Genomic DNA, 14,101 nt, shown 5'->3' with positions numbered 1-14,101 from the left:
AATTAGGAAGCCACGCCTCTAAACAGAATCTGACAGAACCCATTTTATTTTTGCTTTCAAAGGGAAGTTTTTCAGAGTTTGTCATGTTTTCAAACTGTAAGGGCAAAACATAATTTTCAAATTTTAGGGTAGGGACCCTGAGTGGTAGGCTAGTTTATCACTCATGGCACCTAGCTCTAAACTATTTATGAGCAAATTAAAGGAAGACAAGACAAAGTTTTAATAATGTCAAAATTATGCCTTATTGTCCGGTATGATAAAGGGTGGAGAACCTAAAATACCACTGGGCCTTAACAGGGAAACTATACCGTTAAGGACTAGCTCTAACACAGGTTTTGTTGATGCTGCAAAACTTCCAACTGCTAGAATGGTTTTTTTTCCCATCTATTTGAAGCAAATGCTAAGTGAAAAGTGACAGGATGCTGCGCCTTCTAAGGGAAGTCTGTGCCTGTTGGAGAAGAGTCTGCTATTACGGCTAAGATAGCACTTCACCAGCTGAGGCTGGCATCAAAGAGGAAAAGCTGTGCCCCACCTGGAAATGAAGAGTATGTTTCTCTTTAGAATCCCAGAGAAGAGAAAAATACTGCAGTGACCTGCCCTCCAATTAAATCATGAACGCACGTTTTCAGCAGCACAAATCAGGACTCCCCTCAATCTTTGGGACATGATGTGCTCACAATTGTTGTTGACATCTCCTGGCATCTTGCACCCTCTCCTCTCTCCTCTTCACATTCTTAAGTCCTCCCCATCCCTTAGAATCTAACTCAACTCCATCTCATCGGGGAAGATTCGTTTCAACCTCTCCATCCAGCCCACTCTTTTCTCTTGCTCCTTTAACTTTTCATCATTCACTGGGTATGAGACCACATGTGTTTGTGCTTCATGAACTAGCCTTTCCAAAGCATTACATCTTGCCTCTCCGATAAGGTCTTAAATTGCTGGAGGAAAATACAGTACTTCCCCCTTATCCATGAGGAATACATTCCAAAACCCCCAGTGGATGCCAGAAACTGTGGACAGTGCCGAATCCTATATACACTTTTTTCCCCATGCATGCATACCTATGGTAGAGTTTAATTTATAAATTAGGCACAGCAGGCGATTAACAACAACTAATAACAAAATAAAACACTTATAACAATATACTGTAATAAAAGTTACCGTAGATCTTAGCAACCTCAGCATATGATTTGTTTCCTTTCCTTATTAAGTCAAGAACTTTCACCTTTTCGCTTGAAGGAAGAACTTTTCGGCTTCTCTTTGGCATATCCGAATTGTCAGCTTCACTACCCTTGTGGTTTGGAGCCATTATTAAGTAAAACAAGGATTACTTGAACACCAGCATTGTGATACTACAGCAGTCCATCGAGTGGTCCACTAAGTAGCGGGTAGCCTGGACAGCGTGGACATGCTGGACTGAAGGATGCTTCACGTCCCAGGCGGGAAGGAGCAGAAAGCCGCGAGATGTCATCACGCTACGCAGAATGGTTCACAATTTAAAAATTATGAATTGTTTATTTCTAGAATTTTCTATTTGATATTTTTGGACCCCAGTTAATGGAAACCGTGGGTAACTCAAACCTAGGAAAGCGAAACCACGGATAAGGGGGGCCTAGTGTAAGAGCAACCTGTCTTACTGTGTACAATACCCACAACTCCGTGAGTACTAAGTGCTCAGCTTCTTAATCTCTTTCTTGAGAATGGATCAATTTATAAAGAATCATCTGTGAAGTTTTTAAGTTCAGCACCAATGTAAAGATAAATTATTTTTCCCCTGGGCAATAAATCACATAACCACTTTCCAAAACAAGTATTTTCTAAAATCAAGGAGGAAAGGGGAACGAATCAACCCCCAATGGGCAGTGGGAGGGACGACCGTGTACAAAAACAAAGCATTTATTGGGATCTACATTTTAAACTTTGCAACCTTCAATATTTTAGGAAAGATATTCCTTCTGGGCTTAATAAAAACTGAAACCAGCTACACGAAATGAGTACAATATAACCACAGGAATTGTAGGCTGATTCTGCAAAGAACACTGACTATGCATGGCAACAGGCTGTGGGGTCCGCCAGCAAGTAACTGAGCATTTTTCCAGGTTTATTATTAAAAGTCCTAGAAAGATCGAGCACTATTGTGTCTTTAAAAGTCCTTTGCAGCTCAGCTTGACCAAGTCTAAAAAATGCTTGATTATAAAGTGGAGTTTAATTCTCCCTTTAACGACTAGAGTTTCCAAGCCACTTGAGTAAAGAGAAGGGCTAGAGCTGCTTCTTTTCCTGTCCTCGCTTCCAATTAATTTGTAACAGGAGATTTTCGTTTCCCTTGTTGCGTTTTGGCCCCTGGCCTCACCCCAGGCCATACAGGTAGAATAACCCCAGGAAAAAACGGGAGGCTTTCTGTGCCTAATTGGAAGTGAGCCCACACACCCACTCCTTCTTCTCGGAGCTCTGGTAGCACTAGCAACATTGGCCAGCTTCCCACTTCCCCACAGCCTTCCTTCAATTTCATAGAAAGCAAGAAGAAAATACAAGATCACGGGAACAAACAATTGTACCAATTGGAACAATTGGAAGACCAGTCTAAAATTAGTAGCATTTCTAAGAATTCACAATTATCCCAAAAGGGAAAAAACAGAATCACAAATAATCTAAAACAGATTTATATTTTACTAAAACATGTATTCTAGTATTTGAGAAGCAAAAGCTGGCTATTTCTCTTGTAGGTGCTCATTGCAAAATTCAACCTTGCCTGCATTCTTTGATAATCTAGGAAGGTAACTATAATGTCTCCTGTTGCCATTGTAACAAATTACCATAAACGTAGTCGCTTAAAACAGCACAATTGTATTCTCTTACAGTTCTGGAGGGCAGAAGTCTAAAATCAAAAAATCAAGGCTTTCTGAGGGCTGCATTCCTTCTGGGGGGTTAAGGGAAAATTCGCTTTTATCTCTTCCATCTTCTGCCTGCATTCCTGGGCTCATGGTCTCTTCTTCCATCTGCAAGTCACTCCACTCCAACTTCTGCTTCCATTGTCACATCTTTTTCTCTCTGATTCCCGCTTTACTGCCTCGCTCTTATGAGAACCCTGGTGATCGCATTGGAGTCACCTGGATAGTCCAAGATACTCTTCTCATCTCAAGAGCCTTAAGTTAATCACATCTGCAGAGTCCCTTTTGCCATGTAAAATAACATATTCGCAGGATCCAGAGATTAGCACGTGGTTGTCTTTGATGGGGAATTATTCAGGCTACCACAGCAACCAAGTGCAGTCTATGATCAAGCATATGTACAGAGAACCCATATAATGCACAAATGATCAAGATTTGGCTATAATTAACAATTTAGGACTTAAATTAAATGACACGTTTAATTGCACAGTAACATGCAGCTGGACTGCAGATTTCTAAAATATACCCTTCTTTTACCCCCTAAACGTCTTTTTCTTCTTCTCATATGTTAGATACAGAGAAATAGAGTAGGAAATAGACGGGAAAAGGGTCATCTAAGCTGATGGTTTGTATATGGAAAAAATCTCTTGAGTATGACCTAAGCCGAAAAAAAAAACTTTTTTAAAGACTTTGATGAAATGTTGCAAAGTGCAAAAGTGAAACCTATTCTTTTTTACAGAAATGAATTCTCCTATCTTTATGTCCTGGGTCTTTCTTTTCCTAAACATACTGTTGTAGTGGAGATAGAAGCTCAGGAAACACTAAGCAAATGTCAGCAGATTAGCAAAGGTGATTTAGATATATTGCGTTGATTTAGTTATCAACGCTGTGAGAGATTACCTCCACTGATCACAGCAGCTAAGAAGACTGAGTATTAATCAGCTAATGTTTGCAGCTCTTAGGGAGAAAGAGCTAGTAGATAGGAAGCAGGAATTATAAAGAGAACAAAAGGAGCATTAGTCAGACAGGTAGGAATAAGTAAACATCATAAATTAGGTTAATAACAGGACTCTATGTCTTTCTTTTCCTCCTACCTTGGAAAACCCTTAAACTGAGGCTTAATACACTCTGTGTATATTCACATACACTCATTTAACACCTGCTCTATTCGTTATTAACTAAAATCAGTTTCTACAGTCTTTAAATAAAGTCAGGAAACCTGTTTAAAATTCTTGGCCTAATCCTTATGAGCTTGTTCTATTCATTTGGAAGCCCGTGTATAATCATGAAAATAAAATCAGAATAAGTGGATACCAGAAGACCAGGCTTGTAGGCCTAGCTCCTCTGCAAACTGCTTCCATGACATAAAACAAACCTCTTGTCTCAGTGTGCTTCGAGAGCCTTATCTGTTAAAATAAAATATTTAGTCAAAAAGCATATTATTTAGTAAATTAGAAATTGAGTGCATATCCTTCTCACTGTATGGTAAATATAATTTCTCCATTGATGCTAATTATGCCACTTATACCATAAATTGAGTTGGAATATACTAAAAGAAAAAAATGGAATTCACTTTTAAGAAAATATGCTTGCGGGCTGGCCCAGTGGCACAGCAGTTAAGTTTGCACATTCTGCTTCAGAGTCCTGGGGTTCACCGGTTCAGATCCCAGGGGTGAACATACACGCTGCTTGGCAAGCCATGCTGTGGCAGGCGTCCCACATATAAAGTAGAGGAAGATGGGCATGGATGTTAGCTCAGGGCCAATCTTGCTCAGCAAAAAAAGGAGGATTGGCAGCAGATGTTAGCTCAGGGCTAATGTTCCTCAAAAAAAAAAGGACACAAGACAAAATAAAATAAAAATAAAGAAAATATGCTTGCTTGGGTCATGTAGGAAAATATAAGAAATGCCAATATAAACATACTACGTCTCATAAATATGTTATCTAATAAATAAGAGAGGTTGGCAAACTCATACTTACCATGTGTTTTTATAAATAAAGTTTTATTGTAACAATGCCATGACCATTCCTTTGCATATTGTCTATGGCTAATTTCAGGCTACAGAGACAGAGTTGAGTTGTGGTGACAGAGATCATACGGCCTGCAAAGCCTAAAATATTTATTACCAGTCCATATATAGAAAAAGTTACTGACCCCTACCTAATAAAACAAAATGACACAGGACCAGTGATAAACTTTATATCACACATTAAAATCAAATAAAAAATTTTGAAGCACAATTTTACTGATTAATATTCTCACTGTATATATTTCTCCACGTGTTATATACAAAGTGATGTCTCTGTATCAAATAGTTTGTGATACATTTTTTTATTTGGTTTTCTTTTCTGGGATAGTAGCTAATTTGCTTTACTTTTATTATGTTAAATTGAGTAAGGATAGGCAACAGTAATAAGCAATCCCCCCCCCTTATCTTAATGACTTGTAACAACAAAGGCTTATTTCTCACATCTCCTGGGTCAGCTGGGGGTTCCATGTGCCCTCTCTCTGGGAACCAAGCTGACAGACCATTCCATGCAGACGGGTTCCCATCAGTGCAGCAGAGAGAAACAAATGGCACACTGTCTTTTAAAACTTCCACTCAGAAGGGATAGATCCCCTCCCCTCCAATCACATTTCACTCCTCAAAGCAAGTCACGTGATCATGTCTAATTTCAAGGAGGGTGGGGCAGCACAATTCTACCACAGACCCAGAAGGAGGAGAGCTACAATATCTGAGATAAGCTCTTGTGACAGTCATTGTAACTGCCAAAAACAACATGAAAGAGAGATGGAGGTAAAAGTCTCTTTCCTGTGGAGGCACTGCATCCAATATGGCACCACCATAAGAAGGACAGGACTGTAATTGCACCTGTAATTTACCAAAGTCTAGATTCTCTGGGTCTAAGTTCATAGAGTATTGGTAACAGTGCTAAACTATTTTTGCAAAGGCTGTGACAAAGATTTCTTTAGCAGTGTGAGGAAGTATTTCTTCAGCTAAAATGTTAGTTTTAGTTTTCTGAACTCTTGGACATTTCTGAATTCCATTTATTTGATATTCAAAATAATTCCTTGGTTCTTTCCAACACTGAAAAATAGCAGTTGAAGCTTAGCTGTGAGTTCTCTTAATGTCTATAGAAATTTACTTGCCACACTGAGTAAAACGTACTTTTTAAAAAAATCATTTTCTCACTATTAAAAAGAGCATTTAAATCATGGTCTATTTTTGCTTCTAAAATTACTTTCCTGCACTTTTTAAAGAAAGCAAACAATCAAAATAGAACTCACAAATGATGTGCCACCTTTTTTATTTAAAAACCTATTAAAAGGGAATGAACTTGGCTTTACTTAACATGTTGCATTTACATATTAGCTACTTAACATAATTTCACTTTATTGGAGCAGGCAGACATAATCAAGGGATTTGTGGCAAGATTTCCTTTTGAAAGTTAGGTCTTTAAATCACATTGACTAATAAAACTCCTGATGCTACGCATCAGAACAAAGGATATCCAAGTCATAAACTGTTTTTAAATTGAAAAAAAAGGGAAGTGGTTTTGTTTAAAGTCAGCCAGATATAGAATCCATAGCAAATCCTTTCTGTTCAGTGAACACTCTTAAACTCTTGTTACAATACATTTAAAGTTTAGCATGTAGGCGTGGGACTATTCTAGACCGTCAGTATACAGTATTTTCTGCAGTAATGGCTTAAGGAAAAAAATGTATCTATAAAATATGTACTGCTTTCTTGGTCAGATATAAGTTGATTCTATTTAATGCAAGATTATTTTCAGTCTGGGTGTCTTCACTATTGATAAAATAGACTGTGGATGGGCTCCTTCTAGCTGGAGGGACCATATGCATGAGAAAGTGCTTGCAGTGAAGATGACATATGTCATACCATGTGCCAAATACCATCCTAGATCTGGAAGTGACAATTTTCTCATATACACTGGCACTTGGAGCTCTCTAGCTTTGGATTTATTTCTTCTCCATAAGAGCTCAAATGACATTATGTGTGTTTCTGAAAAGCTTTGTAGGAGGTTTTCTGGCAATTAGCTTTATTACGCTTTGTATTTTTTGCCCTTTAATTAATATGCTTTGTGGACTATTTTTTGTTTAACCTCTCAAACGTCAGACATGAGCTTGAATCGTCTACTTTATAGTCTTCAGTTTCCTAAGGAACATGCAACCCATATCCTTGTGCATGGAAAACAAATACAAACTTTGCTCCTTTATCTAGAAAACTAAGTTTTTCTGGAAAATGGGGATAATTCTGCTATGCTGTGTGCCTTCGCATTCTACTCAATTCACAGAACTCAACATGCTGAATGGCCAATTGCCATTTTTACTAATGTGTCTATTTATCAAAATATTTATTTTCAAAAAGCAACTAGTTATAAGGCTTATAGCAATTTATATAGGATGAGATGGTTTCTGACATTTTGAGGATTTCTACAGAGTTTTGTTTGACTGATTTTTATTTCAGAATTTCATATGAAAGTTTTTCAGTTTATGCTGATAGCTTTCCAATTCTCTTCTATGTCACTCTGCTTTTCAAAAATTTTAAGGTTCTTTTACCAATTTTTCAAGTCGTATATCAACATTAATACACGATCTCTAGCAATTAGTAGGCAAAATTTTAACAAGTAACATGGTTGTTCTTGTCACTGCCTCATTCAAGTTTGCCCATCTTTTAGCATGTTTAAGGTTTTAATATTTTTAAGATTTAAGAAAATATATACTTTTTTTATTCTTTTATTGCTCTTTCTCACTTATACTTTCTGTCTCGTCACTGTTACTATATGGGATAGTGACACCTTCCATGTGTTCTCACTTCCTTTCTGTTCCTTTGAAAGATTTGTGGGTTTTATGTTGAACATCTTTTCAAACCATTACCGGGTCAACGTAGTCCACTTATTAGAAATCAAAATTTTTTCTGTGACTTGATTATTTTGGCCACTTCTTATTTCTATCACATGTACTTAAAAGTTATTTACTTTCTAGTTTTTTAATTTTAGAAATGTTTAATATTTCTGTGCCAATTCCTTAAATTAACACATAAGCCTTAATGTGTGTTTCTACCCATAAGTTTTTCAATTTCAATGTGATGTGATTATTTTTACACACTTTGAATACTCAAGTTTTTGGTAAATGGACAAAATTAGAAAAATTGGGAAACTGGCTATTTGAAGAATTGGCCATTCAGTTAAATAATCAGTTATAGGACTGGTTTTGTATGAGTTGGCCTGCTTCTCTGGATCACAGGTGTTTATAGTGATGAGTAAAATGGAGGATATGAACATCCAAAACACACACGTGCACACACACACACATATACAAGATGAGTCATATTTTACTGCCTCTGCAATTCTAGCATTCACCCCAAGTTTCAAGTATCATCTTTCTTTGGTATACCTGGAAAAGAAAAATTTCTGTCTCATTCTCTTATTAGTGTTCACTTGGAAGTGGCCCCCATAAACAAGTGCACTTCCCCACCAACCCAGCTTCACCTTGGATCACGGCTCACCTCGGTGTGATCACCACTGGAAATTCCTAGACCCAAGCATTCCAATACGGGGCTTTTTCTTTTCTGAGACCAACAGAGATGTTGTGTGGGGCAGACAACACTTCTCTCTATAAGCTCTGTCCTTCAGCAGTTAAAAGGAATTGCAATGTAGGAAGTAGAAATGGAATGCTGAGCAACAAAGGCGATTCCTAGATTCTGGGGGTAAAAGAGAAAGAAGCTAAATCCTTCAGAGGGAGTATTCTCTGGGCATCACTCAGTCCCAATGTGGCTCCTCATCTTCTAACCTCTATCATGTCACCTAACCCTACCTCACCTCCTGCCCAGGAATTTCTTTTGCCACCCTCTACCTCTAATATCTATTCCTCTAGTCTGAATTTCAGTCCAGAGCAGTGGTACCCAGCCCTGGCTGCACATTCATATCACCTGGAGAACATGCTAAAAATGTCAATGTGCAGGTCTTATCCAGACATTCTTATTTAATTGTCCCTGGCACCTAGAAGTGGGTTTTTTTTTTCATTTAAAGTTCCCCCAGTGATCTTAAAGTACAGCTCAGCCTAAGAATACTTATCTAGAGAGAGCTTCCCAAACATTTCCATGTCACGTTATATACGATAATGATTTTTGTGAAGCACACTGGGGTAAACCTGAAAGGCCGCTGGAAGTTGGAGACAGTGTGGTAGTTTGTCGGGGAAGATGGGACAGGGAGCAGTGGAAAGCTCCTGCCTGACCAGATCCCTTCCAGCCGTCTAGCCAACAAAAATGTAATGGCTCATGATCTCCATATGTGTAAGCCATTTTTGACATTCCCATTTATTTGCGGAAAAAAGGGCTTGGTTGCTGCCTAGGGCAATAATCAGGACAGATTCCACAGGTGGATCAGGAATGGCTATTGGCACCCCAAGTGCTGAAACACTGTCCAGCCCAGGACATGACAGGCATTGGCTTTCCTAGTATGTTTCATTTGGAGATTACCCTCTGGTGTGAATTATATGCACATACTTTCCAAATTGTTCATGGAGAAGTATCAAAGTAAGAATCATCTAAGCCGGTATCAAAAGCGGGAACTATATAAGTGCTTTTATTACCTATCATAAAGAAGACCCACAGTCCATTTCTAATAAATGCGAGTTGACTGGTTGAAGTCTATATATCCCAACCCGCTACCATCAGTAAAAGCCCATAATCAAACTCCTCAAGCAGTGAAATTTGAATAATGAGAAAAAGACTAGAAATTCACAGGCAACAAATTATTAATTTTAGGAGCTTCTTTCTTGCTCGGATAGACAGCCAAAGCTCAGTCACTCCTCCTCACTCAAATCAGAACTAGGACGGAGAAATGGAAGGTCCAACACTAGGAGCCCAGACACCACCACGTCACTCTAGAGGATGCTGAACTGACAGTTTCTGTTTGGGAAGAATCTGCAGCAGATTGTCCTGAATTTAAATAAATTGGCTTCACGGAGAGAGGGAACAGCACATGCTCACACACGGTCATTCCAGCACAACAAGCTGCAGAGCTTAAGGCAGGAAATAAAGGGACGATGGTGAACAGACCCAGTTGTATACTTTTTCCTTAGCCAAGGTGAGAGGACCACTTTGTTTGCATACACCATGTTAGGTCCTTGTGTTTGGTTTAAATAATAACACAAGCCAACTGTGCAAACCCACTCAAAGCCTCTTGGAAGTAAGGCTAGCCCTGACTTTATCTTGCTTTTTTTCATCTGATCCGTATTTTTACCTATGAGAATTAGGGTACTCAAAAGATTTCCTATTTCTTTGTGTTTTTTCCTTCTTCTTCTTCTTCTCCCCAAAGCCTCCCAGTACATAGTTGTATATTCTAGTTGCAGGTCCTTCCGGTTGTGCCATGTGGGCCACTGCCTCAGAATGGCTTTACGAGCGGTGCCATGTCCGTGCCCAGGATCTGAGCTGGTGAAACCCTGGGCTGCTGAAGTGGAGCATGTGAACTTAACCACTCAGCCACAGGGCTGGCCCCAGATTTCCTATTTCTATGTAAAATTATGTGAATATTTTTCTAATAGCGACGACATTTGCCTATAGATAGCAGAAAGAAAAAAACGACTGGGAATGCATAAGGTAGCCCTTCCTGCAAGAGAAATTTGACAATGGAAAGCATGTTCCTTTTTCCTGCTATAATAAATGCAGACTTTGATGTCCAAATGATATTACTCATGCATGCCATCCTAACTTCCAAGCAGTGGATTAATCAGAGCTGGGCTTGGCTAATGGAAGCTCAGATGAAGAATATAACTTACTTGGAGTAGGCAACATCACCTTTCATTTTTGTGGCTTTAAATGTTATTTAGTTTATTGAAAGTAGAAGGGCCAGAAGTCTTGTTCAATAAGGGCAGCAACCCAAGGGATTGATCCTCTCTGTTTGTTAATGTTGGCCCTTGCTCTGTTTTCTCTAATGGAACTAATACGGCTCAGGTTGAAGTTACTGGTGGACAATATGATAGAAGTAGAAAAAGAGGTTACTCAGAGGCAAAAATATGGGAGCCCCACCTGGGACAGAAGTTGACAGCTCTGCAGGATGTCACAAGGGTCAAACATGAGACTGTCTCAAACCAAATAAAAAATTAGATGAGGGGAGTGGTGGCCTACAAAGCCTGGCTTAGTCTAGTCTTCTTGAGTTCTTCAGAGGGCAACGAGAGCAGCATAATGTAAATTGGCATCCTTTCCCAATCTGAATGGGCTCAGGTTGCAGGAAGAAGCAAAATTGGACCTGCATCTACCCAGGTTAAGTGGCCAACTTGGGAAGATGGCAGCAATCCCATGAAGCAGGAGCTGCCATGATTGACTCAAACACTCAGTGATACTGCTTGAAAATGCACTATTACACAACCTAGATTTTATGTTTTCTCAGTTGTTAAAATTATTTGAGGAAGTTTTGCAGAAAACACTTCCCTATCGTATAAAGAGCAAGCCCTAGGCAGGGGTGCGATAAAGTGCAGTCCAATTCTAAGTGCAATTATCAGAAATGTGTGGTTGTGATTCCAGTTTCCTTAGGAGGAAGAGCAGTCCATGTTATGGAAAGTTGGAATAGTGACCTTAAACATTAAATCTCTGATCACTCTGGGAAGCTCACAATGCATGTATCTGAAAGGCCACAAGGAAAAGCCTCTCATCCTCTGAACTCCAAGAGGAAGGTAAATTAGAGAGAATGCTGGGGAAGTGGCATATCAGAAATTATCTACTGCAAGAGCAGTGCAAATTTACAGTCAAAGGAGCCAGTCAATCACAGAGTTCCCACCACAGGCTGTCTTTATTCTAACCAGGTAGCTCAACCTCTTTTAATTGTCCTGCTCAGCAACTTACTATTGACACTCCTAGAGTGCACTGAAATGAAATGGAAACCAGAAAATTTGCCTTTCAGTTCCCTGGTAGTAAGTGACAATAAAGTTTAATTTTGGAGGTGCTGTTACACAACTAACAATGCACTGGGGACAAAGGAGAAACTCGGCCTGTTTACACAAGGAAACAGGTACAGAAATGTTTGTTGAACGTTGTCTATAATAGTGCAAGACTGGAAACACACTAATTGTCCGGCAACTGGCTAAATACATTGTAATAATATTCAATACAACATGGCTCAGCAGTTAAAATACATAAATTTGAGCCACATGTTTCAAAAATCTTAATATTGAGCCAATAAAAGAAAAGGAGGGGCCAGCCTGGTGGCATAGTGGTTAAGTTTACAGCTCTACCTTGGTGGCCCAGGGTTCGCAGGTTCAGATCCCAGGTGTGGACATAGCATGGTGCGTCAAGCCATGCTGTGGGAGCATCCCAAATAAAATAGAGGAAGATTGGCACAGATGTTAGCTCAGGGCCAATGTTCCTCACACAAAAAAAAGAAATTACAGAATAACACTTCATAAAAATGCCACTTGACTGAAATGCTATATTTTATTTATGGATATATGAATTTAATAATGATAAAAACAGGCATGGGATGGGGATGATAACAAATTTAGGATAGTGCTTATTTTGGAGAAGGCTAGGCATGAATGGGAAGAGAGAGATAGTGGTACGCAAGTGACTTTAATTGTTTCTGCAGTGTTTTATTCCCTTGAAATAACTGAAGCAGGTTTGGGAAAACGTCAAGATTTGGTTGAACTTGTTGGTGAGCATTATTCCCTATTATTTTCTATACTATTCTGCATGTTGGAAATATGCTGTGAAAAAAATACTAGAAATCAGTGTGTGTGCCAGGGGAGGAAAGATTGCAGTGGAAAATGGCAACATATTTAAAACATGGGGCAAGAAGCAGAAGAAAATTATTGATGATGGTCAAAAGATAATGCTTCTGGGTTTAGCAATTAGACCTGGTAGAGAAGATGTCATTTTAGAAGAATAGACTGGAAGAATTGCAGTATTGTACTCTTGTTTTTAGTATTATATTGTAAAATGCATTATAAAATAAGAAAAGAAAATGAAGACCAATCAGAAAGAAATGTGTTATCAATGGCATCTTTTTTCACAGAGCAATCAAATCAGGAAGACAAGTAAAAGTTAGGGGGTGTCGCACAGGTAGATTGATCAGGGAGGAAATTCAGATTAGAGGAGGGAGCTGTATTAGAATTACTAGAATACAAATGTGTCAAGTTACTGAGTTTAGAGATAAGTATCTAGGCCACCAAGATCTTGTAGGAAAACAAATATATGGAGAGACAGCAAACAAAAGGGTAGAGTTTTGCATTTTCACAACCAAAAACATGAGAAGAGATACAAAATTATGGGAGTTTAACCAAATCAAGTTCTGGTTTCCCTAAAGCATGTATGGTGCCCACATCCCTCCTGCCAGCCTTGGCTTCTTCCCTTTTCCATGGCATTTTACTAAGAAACCTCCAGAAAGACAGTAACTAGTTCCTTGAGGTACAAAAGCACCTGTCCTGGCTGGCGCCACCACGGAGGAAGGTTAGAGAAACTGTTACCGAACCTGAAGTGAGTTCGCTCACCCATTGCACAGCAAGCCAATCTCTGACACCAGGGGTGGTGGAAGAAAGCAGGAATTTTACTTTTGCACAGCGCTGAGCAAGGAGAGAGGGCAGCTAACGCTGAAATCCCAAACTCCCCAAAAAGCTAAAAGGACGGGTTTTTATTTGGGGTTTTAGGTAGGGGAGGGGGAGCATATGGCCTTGCTGGTCGGAGCTTTCCCACCAGCCTGTCTTTGGCCTTGAGACACTTGCAGAGAGGAGGGAGCTCATGACCTTGCTGGTCAGCAGCTTTCCCACCAGTCCATATCTCTTTGCAGGAGGAGATAGTCCAGGTGCTTGTCCTTGATGGTGTCTGTCTCCATGGAGGATAGTGGATTCTGGAGCCAGGAAGCCAGAGAGTAAGCAGGGAATGAGTGTTTTGGTTTTAACCCCATATATGCTGGGTTTAATGTGGGGAAACTGATATCAGGGTCCGTATCAAAACCATTAGCCGGGATTTGTAATGAAGCAAATGGTCCGAGGGGGCAGAAAGAAGAGGAATCAGGGTTCTGGTTGTGGGTACAGGTCACTGATCTGCGGTCAGCTTGCAGCTGCATGTTAAAATCCCAAAGAGAACAAGGACTTAACATCGGGCTTTCCATGAGAACTCACACTCGTGCACACACTTGTACTCAGACACACAGTTAGGAGGGGTGGCCTGTAGAGAGATGTGTAAACCATGCTAACT

The sequence above is a fragment of the Equus asinus genome, chromosome 10, assembly GCF_041296235.1.
Source record: "Equus asinus isolate D_3611 breed Donkey chromosome 10, EquAss-T2T_v2, whole genome shotgun sequence".
In the NCBI taxonomy this organism is placed as follows: domain Eukaryota; kingdom Metazoa; phylum Chordata; class Mammalia; order Perissodactyla; family Equidae; genus Equus; species Equus asinus.
The sequence above is the reverse complement of the archived record's forward strand: the minus strand, read 5'-3'. Positions refer to the sequence as shown.